The 21,886-nt window shown below is 42.1% G+C and overlaps 1 long non-coding RNA gene across 1 annotated transcript in view; it reads right to left on the bottom strand.

Moving 5' to 3' along the window:
• Positions 1-21,886, bottom strand: part of LOC132220393 (uncharacterized) — a 199,451-nt gene that overhangs the window by 31,028 nt on the left and 146,537 nt on the right. Inside the window, exon 3 of the long non-coding RNA XR_009449776.1 lies at positions 21,225-21,318. This is a non-coding gene — a long non-coding RNA (uncharacterized LOC132220393). The remainder of the gene's footprint in view (positions 1-21,224; positions 21,319-21,886) is intronic.

Genomic DNA, 21,886 nt, shown 5'->3' on the forward strand with positions numbered 1-21,886 from the left:
TTTAAATGCTTCACAGTCCTGCATTCAATCCACCCTAGGTGGCACAGAGAAAAATAGAGGGCTGTGTATAAGGAGCTACCAGATCAAATGGTCCATTCTATAATAAGATTGTTTTTTCCCTTCTTCTTAAATTGAGTGACTTACCAGCACTTTAGGGATCATGAAAACATTGTCTTGACAGAAATAATGTGTAGTGGCCACCAAATTTAACCTGACTCGATGCTACAGATGCAGCCCAGGGACTGTGCTAACTGTAATCAGGGACAAGATTCTTCTCACCAAAAGAGAAAAGGTTTCTGTTCTTGTAGGCTTGTAGGATGCAGTAAATCTATACTAAAGACTTTATTTATCAACCAGCCATGCCGACTAACAACGTTAGAAGCAACTGTTTATCATCTCCTTAGATGAATGTCAAAGGCCACTGCCTTAGTCTCCTAGAAACTTCTGTTAAAATTGACCTATTTCCTATTGTGCCTTTCTTCCGAGTTTGACAATAGCAGAGCACACCAAAACCAAAACTACAGAAATTTCCATTCCTTTCCCTGACTCCCTTCCCATACTCCTATGCACAACACACTTATCAGAGCCATGCAGCAGCTGTGATGGAAATGAGAACTACAGGAAACTTAGAATTAATCATGCCAAATGGTGACAAATACTCAGGAGAGGGTGATGCTGGTCACTCATGTGACACCACACAGATGGCCCAAGCTACAAACTCTCTCTTATATTCCTGGGTCTGGCCCCTAACTAATCTGCTGAAGAACCTTCTGAGTTTGGGGATGTAGGCACTTTGGCCTTGGTTGGCTGACTGAGGTGCATAAATTTGGAAAATAGAGTTGTATGCACACACTTTAGAATTTCCATTGTCTATATTCAGTCACGCACCACATAAAGACTGTTCAGTCAACCACGGACCACATATGCGACAACAGCCCCATAAAATTATAACGAAGTTGAAAGATTCCTATCACTCAGTGATGTGATCTCATAGCCATCGTAATGTCCTAGCACAACATATTACTCACGTGTTTGTGGTGATGCCGGTGTAAACAAACCCACTGCAATGCCAGTCATATAGAAGTATAGCATATACAATTGCAGGAGTAGACTATCTAGGTTTGTGAAGTGCACACTACGATGTTCACACAATGACAAAATTGCCTGACGAAGCATTTCTCAGAACATCTCCCCATTGTTAAAAGGTGCATGACTCTATAGCAGTGGTTCTCAACCTTCCTAATGCCGCAACCCTTTAATACAGTTCCTCATGTTGTGGTGACCCCCAACCATAAAATTATTTTTGTTGCTACTTCATAACTGTAATGTTGCTACTGTTATGAATCGTAATGTAAATATCTGATATGCAGGATGTATTTTCATTGTTACAAATTGAACATAATTAAAGCATAGTGATTAATCACAAAAACAATATGTAATTATATATGTGTTTTCCGATGGTCTTAGGCGACCCCTGTGAAGGGGTTGTTCGACCCCCAAAGGGGTCGCGACCCACAGGTTGGTGACCCACAGGTTGAGAACCGCTGCTCTATAGACATATACACAGACACAAATATTTCCTTTTGGGGTAAATGCTGAAATTTTCTCTGTCTCAAACTAACTTTTTGGAGGTGGAGGGGAAGAAAGTAGCAGGAGTGGATAACACCTCCCTAGAGAAGTTGGGGAGGCCGAGACTTAACCAGTCTCCTTTGGGACAGTCACTTGGCCCTGACTATAGACCCCATGAGAAGCTACAATGTAGTGGGAGGTAAAATTAATAATGAAGAGAAAAGAGAACCAAGATGGCGGCATAGGTTAACGCTGGAGTTTGCTGCTTTGAACAACTACTTCAAAAGTGAAACCAAAAAACGGAAGGGACATCACCCAGAACCACAGGAACGCTGGCTGAGTGGAAGTCCTACAACTAGGAGGAAAGAGAAACGCACACGGACACTCAGAGGAGGCGCAGTGCTGAAGTCAAATTCTGAGGTGCGGAGTGCGCGGAGCAGGCTGGCGGTGGAGGGCGCGGTTGGCGTTTTCAATGGGGAGGGAGTCGCAGACTCTGAGCTCCAGATCCGGGCGAGTCTTTAGGGACCCAGACTCAAACGGGAGAAGCGGGACTGTCTGACTTCGGTCAGAGCGAGTGCAGCTTTCTCTCCCAGCTTTGCAGCGGGTGCTGGGACTCAGAGAGGCAGAGCCCCTGGGGACAGGACTGAGAGCCGCCATAACTGCTCTCTCCGGCCCACCCTGTTGATCCTGTGCGACCCGCCCCGCCCAAGCCCTGCACAGAGGCATCTGCCAGATAGCCTCAGGCAAAGGCTAGATTAGCACCTCCCTAGAGGACAGAAGTTCTCTCACTGCTGACACAGCTGATTCTCATAGCCACTTGGCCTGGAGGTCAAACCCTCCCTGGAATTAGCTACAACAATCAAGATTTAACTATAAGACTGCGAACAAAGACCACTAGGGGGTGCACCAAGGAAGCATAACAAAATGCGGAGACAAAGAAACAGGACAAAATTGTCAATGGAAGATATAGAGTTCAGAACCACACTTTTAAGGTCTCTCAAGAACTGTTTAGAAGCTGCCGATAAACTTAATGAGATCTACACGAAAACTAATAAGACCCTCGATCTTATATTGGGGAACCAACTAGAAATTAAGCATACACGGACTGAAATAACGAATATTATACAGACGCCCGACAGCAGACCAGAGGAGCGCAAGAATCAAGTAAATGATTTGAAATGCGAGGAAGCAAAAAACATCCAACCGGAAAAGCAAAATGAAAAAAGAATCCAAAAATGCGAGGATAGTGTAAGGAGCCTCTGGGACAGCTTCAAGCGTACCAACATCAGAATTATAGGGGTGCCAGAAGATGAGAGAGAGCAAGATATTGAAAACCTATTTGAAGAAATAATGACAGAAAACTTCCCCCCCCTGGTGAAAGAAATGGACTTACAGGTCCAAGAAGCGCGGAGAACCCCAAACAAAAGGAATCCAAAGAGGACCACACCAAGACACATCATAATTAAAATGCCAAGAGCAAAAGATAAAGAGAGAATCTTAAAAACAGCAAGAGAAAGAAACTCAGTTACCTACAAGGGAATACCCATACGACTGTCAGCTGATTTCTCAACAGAAACTTTGCAGGCCAGAAGGGAGTGGCAAGAAATATTCAAAGTGATGAATACCAAGAACCTACAACCAAGATTACTTTATCCAGCAAAGCTATCATTCAGAATTGAAGGTCAGATAAAGAGCTTCACAGATAAGGAAAAGCTAAAGGAGTTCATCACCACCAAACCAGGATTATATGAAATGCTGAAAGGTATCCTTTAAGAAGAGGAAGAGGAAGAAAAAGGTAAAGATACAAATTATGAACAACAAATATGCATCTATCAACAAGTGAATCTAAGAATCAAGTGAATAAATAATCTGATGAACAGAATGAACTGTTGATTATAATAGAATCAGGGACATAGAAAGGGAATGGACTGACTATTCTTGGGGGGGAAAGGGATGTGGGAGATGTGGGAAGAGACTGGACAAAAATCGTGCACCTATGGATGAGGACAGTGGGTGGGGAGTGAGGGCGGAGGGTGGGGTGGGAACTGGGAGGAGGGGAGTTATGGGGGGGAAAAAAAGAGGAACAAATGTAATAATCTGAACAATAAAGATTTAATTAAAAAAAAATAATGAAGAGAAAAAAAGTAGAATTCGGCTGAACTAATTTACTTGAGAAAAAAAGTTTTGAATGTAGTCAATAACAGTTGTGGATTTTCTTCTTGTGTTGCACATCAATTATTATGTCTTTCTTCCTTTCCAGAGTCTAACAGACAAAAGGAGACAATGTCCATATTGTTCAGCCACCCATCTCCAGCACCTAGGATAGTGCTGGGCACATTCTAATCTGATGTGAACTATTTGTTGAACTAATGAAAATGTTTGTGCATGTAGGCACAGCCTCTGAGAGAGTGCAGTGTTGTACAATTCTAGAGAGGCTAACCTGAGCTATTTCATGAGATGCCAAGGAAACTCAAATTGAACCCAAGGCCATATGCCTGGTTTAACAGCTATTAACTCAGCTGATCTGTCTTGACTGGTAACTATGTCACCATGTGAGCACACGGCACACTGTGCCTGTTCAGCCCTTCGTAATCTTGGACAAATCTGTTCACAAATCACAGAAGCTTTGGAAAACCATCCTGACCCAGGTGATGGGATAAAAATGCTTCCCATAAAATGATAAAGTATTCTGTCACATCTACCTGATAGTGCAGTGTGACCGATTCCTTTGTTAAGACCAGAATAGTGAGGAGAAAGAAATGACAAGAAAAATGAGAAAAGAATTCATGATAATGTTCTCACAAATGTGCCTTATGCCATCCACATTAGCCTCCCACATCATTCCTTACTGGAAACTTTTGAACAAGTCAAATGTAGGTAGGCTTTTGTTACCTGTGACTATTAAATGAAATTGTCTTTGTTCAAGGCCATAAAATAATCATTTTCTCTTAAATTAACAGCTTGTCATTATCTGTAATGTAAGAAGAACTTGATAGCATGGGTAATCCGAAGCGTAATAGCTTGAAAGCTCTGGAATGGGTAGGTTCCTTCTTCAGCAACCAACCTAATCACTTTTCCTTAGGACACCAAGAGGAGGAGAGGAAAGTTTCTAGGAAGTGGTGAATTGGCCAGCCTTCCAAAGTCACCACAAATAATTTACATGACAATGAACCCCACAAATGAATGGTGAAGGGAGGTGGGGGAGAGTGGTCAGGTGGTTACAGACCACATTCCAAATGGGTTTATCCTGGATTCCTATTCAGCTCAAATGCCTAGTCATAAAATACTTACTTCAGCTTACAATTTACCCTATAGTCACTTCATCAGTTGAGTGATCTTTATCTTAACAGGGCCTATAATCAATGGTATTTATGACTTTCTCATTATCATCATTAGTGAGCAAGGCATAGGGCGACGGAAGACAAAGTCCTTTTTCTCAAGGAAAAGCAGCCAAAAAGGAGCACACTATTTGAATCACAGATATTGTGTATGCAACATGAAATGCTAAGTTTAGAAGAGTCGTCAATGTAACCTCTGCTAAAAATGAAAGAAAACACTCCATAATTATTTTGAGAGGGAAGGAGGGAGGGAAAGAAAGCAGGAGGGAGGGAGAAAGAGAGAGAGAAAATGAATATGCATTTGCCATATATCCACTATCCAGGGTTCATCCATGAAACACATATGCCTGGCCATCCGGAGAACAGAGCGGCAGCTGTGAAGGTTGGCTTCTGAGTCACCATCACTGAAGTGGAACTCTTTGTACAAGTTCAAAGGCACCAAAGACCTTGGCAATCATCTGCCCTAGTGAATGTCAAGACATAGATGACATCACTGTAAACTGGTAAGGCTGAGGAGGATTTCCTATTGAAATAGGGGAGCTCCGGGGATAAACAAAGCTTTTCCCTTCTTTTAGACAGTGTCTTCATCCAGGAGTGTCTCTGACCCATGGCTCTTGAAGATACATCATCTATCGGATTTAGCAAACTGTGAGCTCTCCAGAGAGAGACGGTGGTTTCTGTAATAATTGTAAGATGGTAAAACATCTTATAAAAGTGGCAGTTGGCTTTCTTCAGGCAAAGGAGAAAGAGAGACTTCTGTATGAAAACAGACTAAAAAGACTAGGACCCCTTAGCTGCAAAAGTCAAGGCCTTGGGGTACCATGGCAGTAAATCTATAAAAGGCACGGGTCTGGATAGGATAATGTCACACCTACTTAATAGTCCCAGGAAGACATGGTTCATTGTCCCTCATAGAAGCATGAAGCAGCTTTTCCAGGACAGATAAAAAGAAACGAGCTAAATGAAAGCCAGAACTTGAAATCCAAGAAATGATGTAGGATGAAAATATAAAGATACAGAAAAAAGAGTTTTAAAAACTTTTATAGAGTCTTGTTTGAAGGGAAGTTAGAGTAGTCAGCCTTATGTTCGTAACCTGCAAGGGCAAGATCTTGAGCAGAAAAGACATATCCTTTGCTAAAAAACTCGTATTTCTAACAAATATTTGCATGTAGGTCACTGTGCTGGGTACTATTTCCAAAATCACTAGTCTATTCCAGTGGCCGGCAAACTGCGGCTCGTGAGCCACATGCGGCTCTTTGGCCCCTTGAGTGTGGCTCTTCCTAAGCCTTAGGAGTACCTTAATTAAGTTAATAACAATGTACCTACCTATATAGTTTAAGTTTAAAAAATTTGGCTCTCAAAAGAAATTTCAATCGTTGCACTGTTGATATTTGGCTCTGTTGACTAATGAGTTTGCCGAACACTGGTCTATTCCAATGGAAGAAATTTCTTAATATTCTTATGGAAATTTCATTAGGAGGCTGAGCCAATCAGTAATAAAAAGATTAAGATTGCAAAGGCAGCGAGATGGGAGGTAGAGGAGAAGGAAGGGGTAGTATTAAGGATCCATACTGTCCTAATTTATCTGGAAATATTACCTTATTCCTTTTTTTACAAATTTCTTTATGATTATAACCTTACTCTGTGCTTCAGAACATCTCTATTGAGTTTGACTTCTCACAGTTTAACCGCATTTCTCCAATGAGGAATCAGACCAAGAATAATTAGTTAAGCTCAAGGTCACGTAATGAATGAGTGGTCAGGTGAGGTCTAGGTCTCCACTCGCCTCCTGGCCAACTCTGACTTGAATTCTCCCCTGTGCACAGGGTCTAAGATGGCTGTGCTCTCGACCAGCTCTGCACCTAGTGTGCCATGTTCCAGGGAAGTGCAGTGTCATTTTGATGAACCTACGAGATGCATTGAAGCTGTTAGGAACAGTTGAGAGATCACAGGCAAGATCACCTGTTTTGGCCACTAACTCTTCAATCCTCAGCACTGTGCTCGGCCCTCCCACCCTTTCCTCCTGCCCCACCTCCCACAGTGCATCTCAAAGAACATCCACACATACAAAAGAGAATCACAGAGCCGTATGAAGAAGGCGCAGGCAAGTCCAAAACTCCAGGCTCTGTAACCGTTTTGAACACGCACTTTTGATAGTCTCTCCAGTTTAATTGGAAGAGTGAGATTTAGAACCAAGCAAAGTCAGGTGAACATAGCACTGGAACTCAAAATGAGTATGGTCCTCCTCTCTATTTCTTCTCTTCCTGTCGGTCACTGTCACCTGGTCTATAGGCAGGCCAGCTCTCATCTCAGCTGGCCAGCTCTACCTGAAGTATATGGAAGTCTGACAAAAAACCCAGGTTAAAGCTTCAAATGCAAGTTTACCTTCCCCCAAACCCTCCCTCTTCCTTTCAAATTGCGACATTTGTTTAAATCCAACCCTTCCTTCCAGTGGATAGAGACACTATGGATTCTTATTTGGATTCCAGGAAAGAGACAAGATTGTGGGGACTCATCGATTCTGGAATTTTCTCTCCCACAATTACAGGAGCAGCATCAACATAATTAAAAAATGAATGTGAATGCTATAACAGTATTCACCAAAGAGAAAGAGACCAAGTCCAGATTTAACACCTTAAAGCAGTCCTTTGAACTTAATGGATAGTCTGTAAAAGAATTTTCATAGTATCTCAGAGGTTCATTTGGGACTGACTCAAGAAAATTCCCCCCAGCCAAAAGCACCCCTTTGCCCACAAAGGCCACCTGCTCTCTGCCACCTCTGGCACCCCTGACATTCGTGCCTCCTGGACAGACAGCCACCCCTTCTGTCTGTCCAGGCAGCAGTCTTAATGTGACATCCCTAATGGATTTGGTTGTCATTTTATAGATGGAAAAAACAGGACAAAAGACAGCACATAAAGAAACAGAGTTCACAGTTTTCCCGAGAGAGCCAATGGGATTCAACTAGGACAACTATTCTCCCCATATCTCTTCCTCCAAGAGAACCCAACTCCCAATCTCTTCACGTGTAATTACAGGTTCAGTCATGGGATTGGCGAGCCTTTTTGAATACTTTGCCCAAGGTAGCAATTTTGCAATCCACCATAGCTGAAATAAGTATAGACCTCAGCTCGCCCCAGCCTCCTTCTCGCTCCTCCATCCAGCCCCACGTCCCCACTTGGGTGAAAACACTTTGCATATAAACAAACTCCTCTCAAAGACACCTCAACCTTGACATTGCTTTCTCCCTTTTCCAAACTTGCTTCCTTTTAAAACACCTCGCGCTCTGCCATGCTCCCACATGAGGCCCAATTATCAGAATAATAATTAACAGGCCCTCATTATTTCGGATCAAACAATGCCCCCCATAATGAAGCCAAGAATAGCCAATGTGATCCCTTAAAATGGGGCGCGAGTTTCCTTACACCTTGGGGCGTCTAATCCACTGAAGCCATTAGGCACCGAGCTGCCCATAACGGCCGGGATAACATTGAGTCAAGGACAGTTAATGGGTGCCAGAGCACAGACCAAAGTGCTCCAAGCATGTCAGTCAAGACTAACCGGAGGCTAAAACATCAAAATGCAGGTTGGAGTTTTGACATTCCTGCAGGCTCTGAACGCCTCGCCAGTAAATTTTTAAAGTCAATATCCCCCTTATGCTCATGAACACTCTTCTGTCTGATGCGTGGGACTAATGTGGATCTGATTGAACTGTGACTAAAGTAGGACTTTAAAGGCAGCTTTGAATGTGTGGGGGGCGGAAAGGTTGTTTTTTTTTTCCTGTGTGTGTTTTCTTTCTTTTTTTTTCCTTCTTCCCCAGAAATGACTGTGATAATAATGAAGACCGTGTACACAGATTATCACAGGCTGTGTCTTTCGACTTCAAGGTTATGTGATTAGGAAATTAGAAAAGCGACAAGATTAGAAAAACCGCAGAACATTTTGAAAGAAAGCTTTTTTACAAATTATCTGTGCGCAGGATTTACACAGAATCTGATAGATGGATCTTCTAATGTTTGGAAATGGATAAATGCAACAATGCAAATAGGAAAACTGCTTTGGGGCCTATTCCTGGCAGAAGTTCAAAACCCATATTAAGTATTCTAACGCGCTGAATGCCTGTTACTTATATGTGTTTTTTAAATTGCCATGTACATACATAACACAAAATACAACCATTTTGTAAATAAAAGCTAAAAATAACAATGAGATTGTTGTTTCTCGAGATGCATGACTGTCCCCAGAATTGGAATAAAGCCGTCACCTCCCTACCCTTTCTCTCCTCAACACCAGGACACGGATCAGGAAGCCCAGGCAGAACCAGGTATGGGTGGCGGTCACCACCCTGCAGGCGGTAGCTCAAGGGGTGACAGCCATTTTGAAACTCAGGTTACAGCTTCATTCCTCCTTAAATAAGGGGGACAATGACATTTTCCCGTAGGCAAACCCAGGCTGGTCTAAATAAAAACACCATTTAAAAACCCACTCCTTTTGCTTTGCTTGTCTGATGACATGGGTGTATTTCTGAAATGTAGAAGCAGGTGGCTCTGTAAGTAAAGGTGGGGGAGAGGCTAACCTGTGTCAGAGGGCCCCTCCTCAGAGTCCTTTCAACACCTAGAAGATGACAAATGATTGTTCTGCTTGGAGAATAGATCCTGAAGCCTCTGAAGTGTCCATGACTATACATAAAGGCATAAATGACAGTCATGTCATGATGACCTTTAACCTATGTAATGGAAATCTTTAAGTTAGCATCCTGAAATCCTTAGCATCACTGGCACCTGATTGTGACCTCCCAGATATTTAAATATAAATAGGCCACCAATGCACTCCTAAATCGAACTTGGATCTTCCAGAGCTCTCTGCTGGTGATGTCAGCGAGGTTTGGGTATGAAGGGCATCATAGTTTAAGCACACAAGTTGTCCTTGGTACCTGATGTTTTGATTTTTTAAAATCTATTACTTAGAACATGATCTAAAATTTTGAAATTATTTTGATATTCAAGTCAATATACTAGTATGTATATTCACACATGTATGCATGTATGTACATAGACACCGTGTAGCAGTACTTTAAATGTATCTACCTATCTATCTAAAATAAACTCTCGCCAAAACCGGTTTGGCTTGGTGGATAGAGCGTCAGCCTGCGGACTGAAAGGTCCCAAGTTCGATTCCGGTCAAGGACATGTACCTGGGTTGTGGGCACATCCCCAGTGGGGGATGTGCAGGAGGCAGCTGATCGATGTTTCTCTCTCATCCTCTCTCCCTTCCTCTCTGTAAAAAATCAATAAAATATAAAAAAAACAAAACAAAAACTCTCAAATAATGCATCCCACAAGTTTTCTGTCTTTGTGGGTATTCACAGAAGCACCTCCATAAAACTTGGAACTGTGTTTCAATCATTCACTCAACCAATATTAATTAAGCACCTATTATGTCACAAGAATGATTTTAAATGCTTGGGATATATCAGTGAATGAAACAGACTAAGATCCTAGACCTTATGAAGCTTACATTCTCGTGGAGGAGACAGACAACAGAAATAACAAAGCTAATTGCATCATATGCTAGAAGATGGTAAGTGCTCTGGAAAATATACTAGGAGAGAGTAAGAGGAATCAGAGATGCCCAGAGGAGAGGGGGTCAGACAGGCTGTCCTGAGACAGTCACAGGGAGCAAAGCCAGGCAGGAGGCATCTAAGTTAGCCACGCAGGTACATGGGAGAGGAGCCTCTGGGAAGCAGAACAGCCGAGAAAATACTGTGGATATCTGGAGTGTTTTCAGAGTAGAAAGGAGGCCAGGCCCAGCTGGCATGGCTCAGTGGTTGAGCATCGACCTATGAATCAGAAGGTCACAGTTCAATTGCCGATCAGGGAGCATGCCTAGGTTTTGGGCTCCACAGTACTTTCTTATTACATTCTTTGGAATGTAATAAGTAGTCCCTGAAGATATTCCAGGAGAAAGGGGTTCCAAAGTCAAATAAGTCCTCATTTAGCAGATTCACAAATCACAACCCATGTGTGAAAGTCTCAGAGAAATTCCACAGGAAATGACATGTTTTATCTGAGCATTTTGAGAATTTATTCAAGCACACAGCCCATTTCTTTTTCCCACTCCCGCATACTTTTGCCACACTTCAGACAGCATATTCTATAGCACATACATTGAGAAAAGATGACCCGTATGAGTCAGCAACTAGTGGCCTCCAGAATGACAACCCCCGCCCCCCAACCCCCAACCCTGCCATTTCTGGACCACTCTGAATTCAGGTCATCTCTCCATTGGGTGGAATAAAATCCACTGCCTTGTAATTTCTGCCTACAGACCCTAGTTTTACCCCTGGGACCATACAGAAGACTCCTGGGCTGGGAAGGACTGCCAGATTTTTAATAACATAGAATTCAGTCTGGCCTCGCCACTTAATTACTAGCTGGGCAATTACCAAGACTCTGAATTTTAGTTTCCTTGTCTAAATGATCTACCTTGTAAGGTCCTCCAATTAAGACTTGCCTCTCCAAAAACCCTGGTCCACATGGTTTCACAGGGGAATGTCACCGAACTTTCACTGAAGAACTAACACCTATCCTCCTCAAACTAATGCAAAAAGTTCAAGAGGAAGGAACACTTCCAAGGTCTTTCTATGAGGCCAGCATCACCCTAATTTCAAAATCAGATAAAGACACTACAAAGAAAGAGAATTACAGGCCAATATCCCTAATGAACATAGATGCTAAAATCCTCAAAATATTAGCAAATCGGATTCAGCAACACATTAAACAGATCATACACCATAACCAAGTAGGATTTAGTCCAGGGATGCAAGACTGGTACAATACTCACAAATCAATAAATGTGATACATCACATAAACATTTTACTAGACAAAAATCACCTGATCTTATCAATTGATGCAGAAAAAGCATTCGACAAAATCCAACACCCTTTTTTGATTAAAAACTCTCAGCAAGGTGGTAACAAAGGGATAATAAAAGCCATATATGAAAAACCTACAGCCAACATCATACTTAATGGGTAAAAACTAAAACCATTTTCCCTAAGAACAGGAACAAGACAGGAATGCCCACTTTCACCACTCCTGTTCTACATAGTACTGAAGTGCTAGCCAAGAAGAAGATATAAAAGGCATCCAAACTGGAAAGGAGGCAGGAAAACTCCCATTATTCACAGATAACATGATATTGTACATAGAAAACCCTAAAGACTCCATCAAAACATTACTAAATTTAATAAACGAATTCAGCAACATAGTAGGATACAAAATTAACACCCAGAAATCTATAGCATTTTTATACTCTGATAATGAAATCTCAGGAAGAGAAACTGAAAAACAATCCCATTTACCATTGCAACAAAAAAAGTAAGATACTTAGGAATAAACTTAACTAAGGAGGTAAAAGAGATGGAGGAAGATATAAACAAATGGAAGAATATACAGTATTCATGGATTGGTATAATCAACATCATTAAAGTGTCCATACTACCCAAAGCAATCTATAGATTCAATGCAGTCCCTATTAAAATACTAACAGCATATTTCATAGATCTAGAACAAACACTCCAAAAATGTATATGGAACTAACCAGCCACCAAACAAACAAACAAACAAAAAAACCCGAATAGTCACAGCAATCTTGAGAAAGAAGAACAAAGTTGGAGGAATCACAATACCAGATATCAAGTTATATTACAAGAACAAGCATGTAGATCAATAGAACAGAACAGAGAGCCCAGAAATTGACCCAAGCCATTATGCTCATTTAATATTTGACAAAGGAGACAAGAGCATTCAATGGAGTAAGGACAGTCTCTTCAATAAATGGTGTTGGGAAAATTGGACAGGTACATGCAAAAAAATGAAACTATACCACCAGCTTACACCATACCCAAGAATAAACTCAAAATGGATAAAAGACTAAATGTAAGATGCAAAACCATAAAAATCTTAGAAGAAAGCATAGGCAGCCAAATCTCAGACATATCTCGTAGCACTATGTATGCCAATACATCTCCTAGGACAAAGGAAACACAAGGGAAAATAAACAAATGGGACTACATCAAAATAAAAAGCTTCTGCACAGAAAAAGAAACCATCAACCAACAAAAAGACAAAGGGGCCCACTACATGGGAGAACATATTTGCCAATGATACATCCAACAAGGCGGTAATTTCCAAAACATACAGGGAACTCACACAACTTAACAAAAGGAAGACAATCCAATAAAAAATGGGCAAAGGAACTAAATAGACACTTCTCCAAAGTGGACATATGGAAGGCCCAGAGACATATGAAAAAATGTTCAAAGTCACTAATCATCCAAGAGATGCAAATCAAAATGACAATGAGTTATCACCTCACACCTGTCATAATGACTATCATCAACAAATCAACAAAGGACAAGTGCTGGTGAGGATGTGGAGAAAAGGAAACCCTTGTGCACTGCTGGTGGGAATGCAGGCTGGTGCAGCCACTGTGGAAGACATTATGGCGTTTCCTCAAAAAAATTAAAAATGGAACTCCCTTTTGTCCCAGTAATTCCACTTGTAGGAATATATCCCAAGAAACCAGAAACACCAATCAGAAAAGATATATGCACCCCTATTTTCATAGCAGCACAATTTACAATAGCTAAGATTTGGAAATCTGCCCATTAGCAGATTCCATTGTGGTACATCTACACAATGGAATACTATGCTGCTGTAAAAAAGAAAGAACTCTTACTATTTGCAACAGCATGGATAGACATGGAGAGCATTATGCTAAATGAAATAAGCCAGTAGGAGAAAGATAAATATCACATGATCTCACTCATTTGTGGAATCTAATGAACAACATAAACTGATGAACAAAAATAGATCCAGAGACAGAGAAGCATCGAACAGACTGTCAAACCTCAGAGGGAAGAGAAGGGAGGCTAGGGGTTGGGAAGAAATTAACCAAAGAATTTGTATGCATAACCCATTGATACAGATAATAGTGTGAGAAGGCCTAGGGCAGGGGAGTAGGGGTGGACCAGGAGAAGTCAATGGGAGGAAAAGAGGGGACATATGTAATACTTTCAACAATAAAGATGAAAAGGGAAAAGAAAGATTTGCCTCTCCAGCGCTTCCACTTAAGTGTTTCCCCTACCTCCTTAAACACCTGTCTTGAATCCTGGACTGGGGAGTTCAGGCTTTATTTACTTCCTGTTCTCCTGGGTGGCACCATTCTTAATAAAATAACCAAGCTTTCTCTACTGCAATTCTCCATGTTTAGTGTTTGGCTCTGTAGAGCCTGGGGTTCGAACTCTTTCTGCTCTGTAACAACGTGGAAGTCCTTGTTGCAGGCACATCTCCTGTGCTTTAGGAGGTCTGTCTGTTAGGAAAGGCATCCCTCACTGTGTCTATCATACCTTCCACCTCATTCTCTTCTCTGGAACCACACAGAACAATTTTTATCCTGTTCTATCTCAAATTGGTCTCACTCCACCATTTATTTCTTTGCAATAATTGAGCAGATCTGAAGGAACCATCTGAGGAGCCCAGCTTCCAGAAGGTTCCTCTTCTTTCCTCAGCAACTAGAGTGCACCATAAAGTTTGACAGGGCAACTTCCCTTGGTTTTCTCTTTTAAATAAAAATTTTCTATTATGATCACATTCATCAAGTATAGTTCTACTAAGCAGACGTGTTAGGTGGTGACCAGCCCTTTACTAGAGGGGAGTTCTGGCTGGGGTGGTCTTTAAGCCCAACCTCAAGTCAGCATTAGCTGCTGCTTAGAAAAAGGTTGCAAAACACCATCCCTAATGATTTAACAGCTTGTTCCCCAAAGCACATTAACCTAGGGAGCTTTTAAATATGAAGAAATAATTACACCAACTCAGTATTGTCCTTCCTCAAAATTACATCACATCAGGGCTCCACTAGGTAAATTAATTTAGTAAAAGAACACACGTCTTCTAAAAATGAAAAACTGTACTCAGTGAAATGTTATTTCCAGTTGATGGCAGGAGGGTGGACAGAGGGGAAGGAAGAATTAATGAAAATATTCTACTTTCCCAAATGAACACTTTGAGTGGCCTTACCCTAGCCAAATTAATTCACCATTATTTGCATTTCTAACTTGTTTTTATCATCTCCAAACCAGTTGGGGTCAGATTGGAATTGGGGGGACTGGAAGATGCCTTGGGAACAATATGCTCTAGCCCAGTGATGGTGAACCTTTTGAGCTCGGTGTGCCAGCATTTTGAAAAACCCTAAATTAACTCTGGTGCCGTGTCACATATAGAAATTTTGTGATATTTTCAACCATAGTAAAACAAAGATTTATATTTTTGATATTTATTTTATATATTTAAATGCCATATAACAAAGAAAAATCAACCAAAAGAATGAGTTCGCGTGTCACCTCTGACACGCGTGTCATAGGTTCACCATCACTGCTCTAGCCCAACCACAGAGTCTGCATAAGCCTAGGACATAAAAGCCCATAGAATCCCCAAAAGCTGGGGGTCTGCATTTGGTCAGGGCGGACCAGAATGGCTTTGCCTCTACTGAAAGAGGAAATAAGATTTGGGGACAAGAAAAAAATAGCCTTCTAAGAGTCTATAACATCATCTCAAATTCCACCATTAAATATTGTCCTCTTTTTGGAAAACTGTTGAAATTTTAAGTAGATAAGGATATCTGGGTCATTTACACTTGAATGAAAGTGAGTTTAATGGAATCTCCACTCCAGCCCAAACAAGACCCTGGGCAATTTCAGGCCACAGGGCACATAGTGGGAAGGGCCTTGCAGGAAGGAAATGGAGAGGCACACTTCACATAGCTTCGCCCCAGCCAAGGCTAAAAGGGCAACTCTGGGACTCCCAGGTCTGCTGGCCTCCTGGGGAGAGCCCTGTCCACCTCCAGCCCCGTCTGCAAAGTGGGGCAGAGCGGACCTCAGAGACAGCCTAGGCCTGCGTGGACTCTGAGAGCACTGACCAAGCAAACGGGGAGCCACTGGGCCTGCTTGAGCTGAGGCAGATTTTTGTGGAATCAACCCTTACCCGGTAGCTCTTGGGTTTCATGAGACTTCAGTTTTTCCATTGCTGTTTCCTTTGCTACAAAGAATCTCCCTGCCTTTTGGCCACCTTTTGAAGTTACCGGCAGGGCGTAGCTGCATATCCGTACTTTTATAGGCTGCCTAATGACCTGCTTAATTATTTGCTTTCTTTAGGGCTAGATTTGCAGCTGATAGGCCCTGGGAGGCTGGGCTCTGAAGCAGTCTGGTCTCCCTGATGGGTCCAGCAGAGTTCCAGGCATCTTCATCACTGAATTCCAAGAGACTGTCTCCCTGGGGCACCCAGGCTTGAGCGTGAAGCTTTATTTGTGTTTTATTTATTCATTAGATTGGCAGAGGCCTTCTCTCCAGGGAGCTCTAGGTGCCCAACATGAAATTAGCATCTACATTTCCCAACAAAGTCGACTGGTTTGGAATCCTTTGCAGCCTTGCCTGTGTTCTGAGGTTTAAATAGCGCTGGAAACCAAGCACACTTAAATGACAAAAGCCTACCAACTTTTCCACCCATGCTCTTGGCAGAAATTGCTATTTCAGTATAGATTTTTTTTTTCCTTCTGATTATGGGCACAGTCTCTGAATTTTTCTTAATCTAGTGTTCAAGGCAGCAACTGGGATGTGTTCAAGATATTGTTTGAGTTGGGATCTCTCTGCTATTCTTCATCTCAGTCCTTCGCATTTCCAAAGGCACTGGGAAGTGGTGACAAACCCTTTCTTACACTTCTCTGTGGAGTACAGAGCTGGCCAGAGTCCATGTTGGATATTCATTCTCCAGAGAGGGTCTTATGAGTGTATTTGGTAAAATGCACACTAAAGTTACATCTGTGCATGCGTTTCTTGGACTTCCTTTTAATCCTCACATGTTTGCATCTAGCATGCCTCGGGCAGTGTCTGGCATAACAGGCACTAAATCAAATGTGTACAATTCGCTGTGATGAGCATGGGAGGTTCATTCATCAACTTTTTTTTTTCCTTGCTGTAGCCCACTTCTTTACCTTGAAATTAGATTATGTAGAAATCCAGGTCTACATAAAAACAGAGTTTCCCCGAATTCTTGACTGTTTAGTTCTTATTTTATCAGGAACTCCAAGAGAATAAATTTTCTTGAAAGTGGTATTTCTCATCTCCCTCCCTGCTCCCTCCTCTGTCCCTCCGTCTCTGTGCATTGCTATGGATTCTATTTTCTGGTTGAATTTGACACCTAATAGTCATCAGATGATTGCATCCAATTAGTAGCTATTATATTCTTCAGTTACTTTCTGTTTGGACATGAGTTTATTGATCTGGTAAGATTTCATTCTTCAGAAACATAAACAACATGCCATTTAATTCAGCCTCAGTGCTGTCTCTAAGCACCAGGAAACAGGCATTTAAAGAGGCAGTGTAAGGGAGGGAGAGGATGAGGGAGGAAGGCTATCTATTACCTCTTTCGAAGAAGAGGGGGAAGACATCGGGTTAAACCTTGATCACTATCATTTCACCTTTGGACTTTTATTAAAACTGTTTGACAGAGACGTGTTGGCAGATGGAGTAGGAAGATAAATGGGCCTGTGTGAATAGGTTTAATATCAAAAGTGGATAGGAGACACGGCACGTTTTCCCATCCAGAAATTGTTCACGTCCGCAAGATTTGCAGGTTGCTGCTGGTGATCCTGTCTGGCTCAGGGGGCCAAAAGGTGAACACGATTGAGGTACCTTTTGCTATGAATATTTCACAGCCTGAGTATCCCTTTTTCACTTGGGGCTGTGTGCTGACTGAGGGCTTCTTCAGGATGAGTCCTCAGTTGACTGATGAATACAAAACGCCTCTCTGAACAAAAGGCATTCAAGATTCGCTGAAGACAAGACAACCTACTTTGGTTTCTGTGTCTGGTACCGGGGTATCAGCGGAGATAAAACACTGAGTGACAGGGAAGCGAAATACAGAATAACACAATCTATTGTTCTCCCATTGACTGTAAGTATAATGGGAAAGTTAGCGAGTCACCGTAATGTCAGGGACCGCTGTGAACTTGGGAGAACTCAAGGATCAGAAAGTAACATGAAGCAAGGAGGGAAATGCAGATAATATTGGGTTACTGAACATTCTCAAATTGTACTGAAACGCATCCCATCCCTTTGGAGGGGGCATGTTTTTGACAAGGAGGACAATGGGAAGGAACTGGCAGCGGTAACAATATCACCATTTTCTTTTACTACGGGCCGTAACGTGAACTTCTTAGAAGACACCTTCTTTCACCACGGCTTTGTTGTCCAGTCTATTGAGGAGCCCAGAGACCAAAGTCCCTGCCTTGTTCCGGGGCCCGTCGAAAACCAAGGAACCTGGTTCTGCCAGCCAACGCCAGCTGCTCTGCCGTGAATCACAGGGCAGGTTTGCAGCCCAGGGCGGAGGAAAGGAACTGAGAGGGAATGCGAGAAGCAGAGAGGGAACAGGCAGGGTGAAGAATTTGGAGCATGGGAGTGAAAGAGTAGGAGAGAAAAAACGAAGGTGGTGGAGGAAAGAAACAGAATTTTCATGGTGGGGAAGGAATGGGAAGAGACAGCGTATGCCATTCCCAGGTCTGAGTAAAGTTCCCCTCCAACACAAACAAAACAACAACAAAAAGAACTGAATCACCTTTGAAGTGATTTTCTTGGAGCCAGAAATCTACCCCCGGATTAACTATTTTCTGGGGGGAAAATTTAGCTAATGCTTAGTAACATTTTTAGAATCTGTGACATTCCCGCACTAAAACATCCTTTCCCAAACACATGCGATGAGAAAACACCTACTTACAACTCACAAGAATGCTGATGAAGGCTATGAACTCTCTCTTGTAGAAAAATGAACATACAGATATCTAATTTTGCACACAAACTCTGGGTTCACACACTCCCGAAGTCCATTTATAAACCTCTCAGAATTCCACAGACATAGGTTCAGAATTGCTATTCCAGAGTGTCTAACAAAGACCTGGCATAGAATAAGTGCTGAATAAACTCTTTCAGCTTTGAGTTATGCAAGTATTCTGGTCAGCTGAATATTCTAGTTGGCTAAAGTGTGCCGCATGTGCCTTCACAACTGATTGTCAAGGGACTAGAGATAAGTACAATGTTTTCAATATCAAAAGCATACTTATTGCAATAAAAACCTTTATGGTTTTGGATGATCCAGAAGGCAGATTTTCATGATTGCACGTCCCCTTTTCATAGTAGATGAAAAGCCCAACTGTTGTTCAAATTAATCTCAGGTCAGATGGACCATTACTGAGCTTTAGGCTTGTTTATATATAAAATATTGTTTCTTTCCAATGCGATCTCTTAATTGGGTATATGAAGTTTTTTTTTAGGTGTCTGGATTCAATTTGGCAGTTTCTTAAACTCCAGTCTATGAGAGTTTTAAGGAGGTAAAATATATTGGCATTTCCTGGAGGAAATTCTAGAATTGACCATGCTACTGCTAAAACCTTCCTTGAGACAGTTCATTTAGGAAGACTGGTTCCCATGGGACCCACCTCTTGGAGTTAGTTGAGTGTGTTAAAGAGATTTATTTCCAGACAAATTGGCTTATAAATATGAACCAGCCTGTGAAAGGCAGTCCATCGGACAAATCTTGAGGGAACTATTCTTTCTACTTTAGGGACTCATGTTATGAAAGATCTAATAGGTAGCTCCTATTCCTACCACCAGCTCTGTATATTGTAGCTAACACTGAATGTGACCATTCCTCCTAATTTACTTAATATAGCAGTCCCCAAGGGCTTGTAAACCCATAATTGGACAGTTAAGATTAGAAAGTTAAGAAGACTGACACGGGAAGAGAGGCTTTATAACCATGAGGGACATTTTATTGGCTGAGGATTTCTGAAAGCACCATTTTAATTATCTCTTGAGCAGCTTCCCTTGTCCTATCAGCCATCAAGAGGTAAGAGATGAGATGAAGAGTTACTCATGTTGAATAAGCGTGGACTTCATCCTCCAAGTCTTCATTAAAGAAGGACTTGTTGGAATGAATGAAGAAGATGAAGTTATAGTCAGGGTAACATGAAATAAAAATACAAAAGTCCACTCAAGGACTTTAATTTAAATCCTAATGCGAGCCTCGTTAAGTGCATTGTTTAAAGTGTCCTGAAACATTGCAATTTTCTCTTTATTTCTGGGAATTTTAGTTACTGTTAGCTTCTGACTACTACTTACACTAAAATCCTTTAGAAAACACGCAAAGGCTGTGTTCTTCAGGGAGAGAAGAACAGGGAATCTGTTCTGTGGTGTTTGTAGGAGATGGAGCCATCACTGGCTGGAAGCTGGGAAGCATGAATGCCAGTACTCAGGGTGGGGAAGAGTTGGTGTGAGACCAGCAAGTTGGTCACTAGAAGACAGTCTACAGCAAAGAATGCTTTAGCTCACCACAGTTTCCAACCTCTCCATGGTGGTCAATTCTTCCCCACCGCCAAGACCTAGATCTGAAACTCTTTATAGGTCGGATGAACCTCAGACTCAGCCAGCAGCTGCTGTCAGAACAGGAAGTTGGGTGAGACCAACCCGAGATGCCTATTAAATCGAGAAAACCTCCCAAAAGGTCTCAAGGTCTTTATAACAAGAACATCTTGCTTCTGGATTTGATGCAGAATTGGAGAATGTGGGTGTCAGACACAAGGGCTGCCAAAGAACCCAGAGGGAAGAAGCGCTAATGTGAGTTCCAGCCCAGGTCCTTCCACCCAGACACCTTCCCCAGCAGAAGTGCATCTTGTGCTACCTGACCGAATCATTTCAGCACTTTCCTTTCTGCAGCACTCCTGCTTATCTTGACTATCATTCCAGAAGGCTTTACAATCCCTCCTTGGAGCAATGATACCCTAAGAGCTTGGGGCAAGTTCTGGGGGACTATAGAGATGAATCAGCACACTGTTGGGGTTGATGGCAATGAGGGCCAACGGGCAGAGCTTCTTCTGACTGAGGGAGATGTGCTGTTGTCCTTCATCTTCTTGGTCTCATCTGGTTTTTGGTAAGGACTTAGTTTCCATCATGCATCCCAACACATCCCAAAATTGGAATGCCAGCTCCTCCACTCACCTCCCTGAACCTCCATCTCCTTATCTTTCCTTTCCCACCTTGCTGACTGACATTTACTGAATAGTTACTCATGGTCAAGCACTGTTAGAAGCACTTTACATGCATTAACTCATGTAATCCTCACAACAACCTTACGGTGTAGATTAGAATTTGTGAGCTCCGTTCTACAGATAAAGACACCGAGGCACAGAAAGTCTGAGTAACTTACCCCAAGTCACACAGGTAGCAGATGATGGAGCAGGGATTTGAATCCAGGTAGTCAGCCTCCACCTGCCGTGTTCTGATTCCGCTTTGCCTTGCTTCTGTAGGATTAAGTGAGAGATTTACTTGTGTATAAATTAGATAAATATCCTATTATGCACTTATAAAACATGTAGAAATCAGAAATCACACAGAAGAAACGATAAAAATATATAAATTCAAATAATTATCCCTACTCTTCAAGAGACTGTCTTGCTCACTCTACATTGTAGACCACTGAGAAGCTCACATTATTCTATCTGGCCCACAAAGACTGAAGAGAGAACCTTGACCATCTGATTATCTCACGTCATCACAAGATTTACTCCTTATCCCTTCAGTTCAGTTTCTAATCCATGGAGTCTGAACTTGGAAGGAAGACCCTATTCTCCCTTACATGGGAGTAAATGAACAGATGTATTACCCAGTAACTACACCACATCTAGTTAAACCCAGCCAAGCCAAATGGCATTAGGCTGGCTGCGAACTTGTGGGGCCTTCTGTACCCAGGAGACTCTGGGTGATGGAGTGGTACCAAGATGGGGATGCTGCCTTAGGCTTCATCATTCAAAGATGGAGCTGTGACAGGGGCTCCCTGTAGCTTAGTCTCCCAAACCCCATGGCTCACTC

This window comes from Myotis daubentonii, chromosome 18, assembly GCF_963259705.1.
Source record: "Myotis daubentonii chromosome 18, mMyoDau2.1, whole genome shotgun sequence".
NCBI lineage: Eukaryota > Metazoa > Chordata > Mammalia > Chiroptera > Vespertilionidae > Myotis > Myotis daubentonii.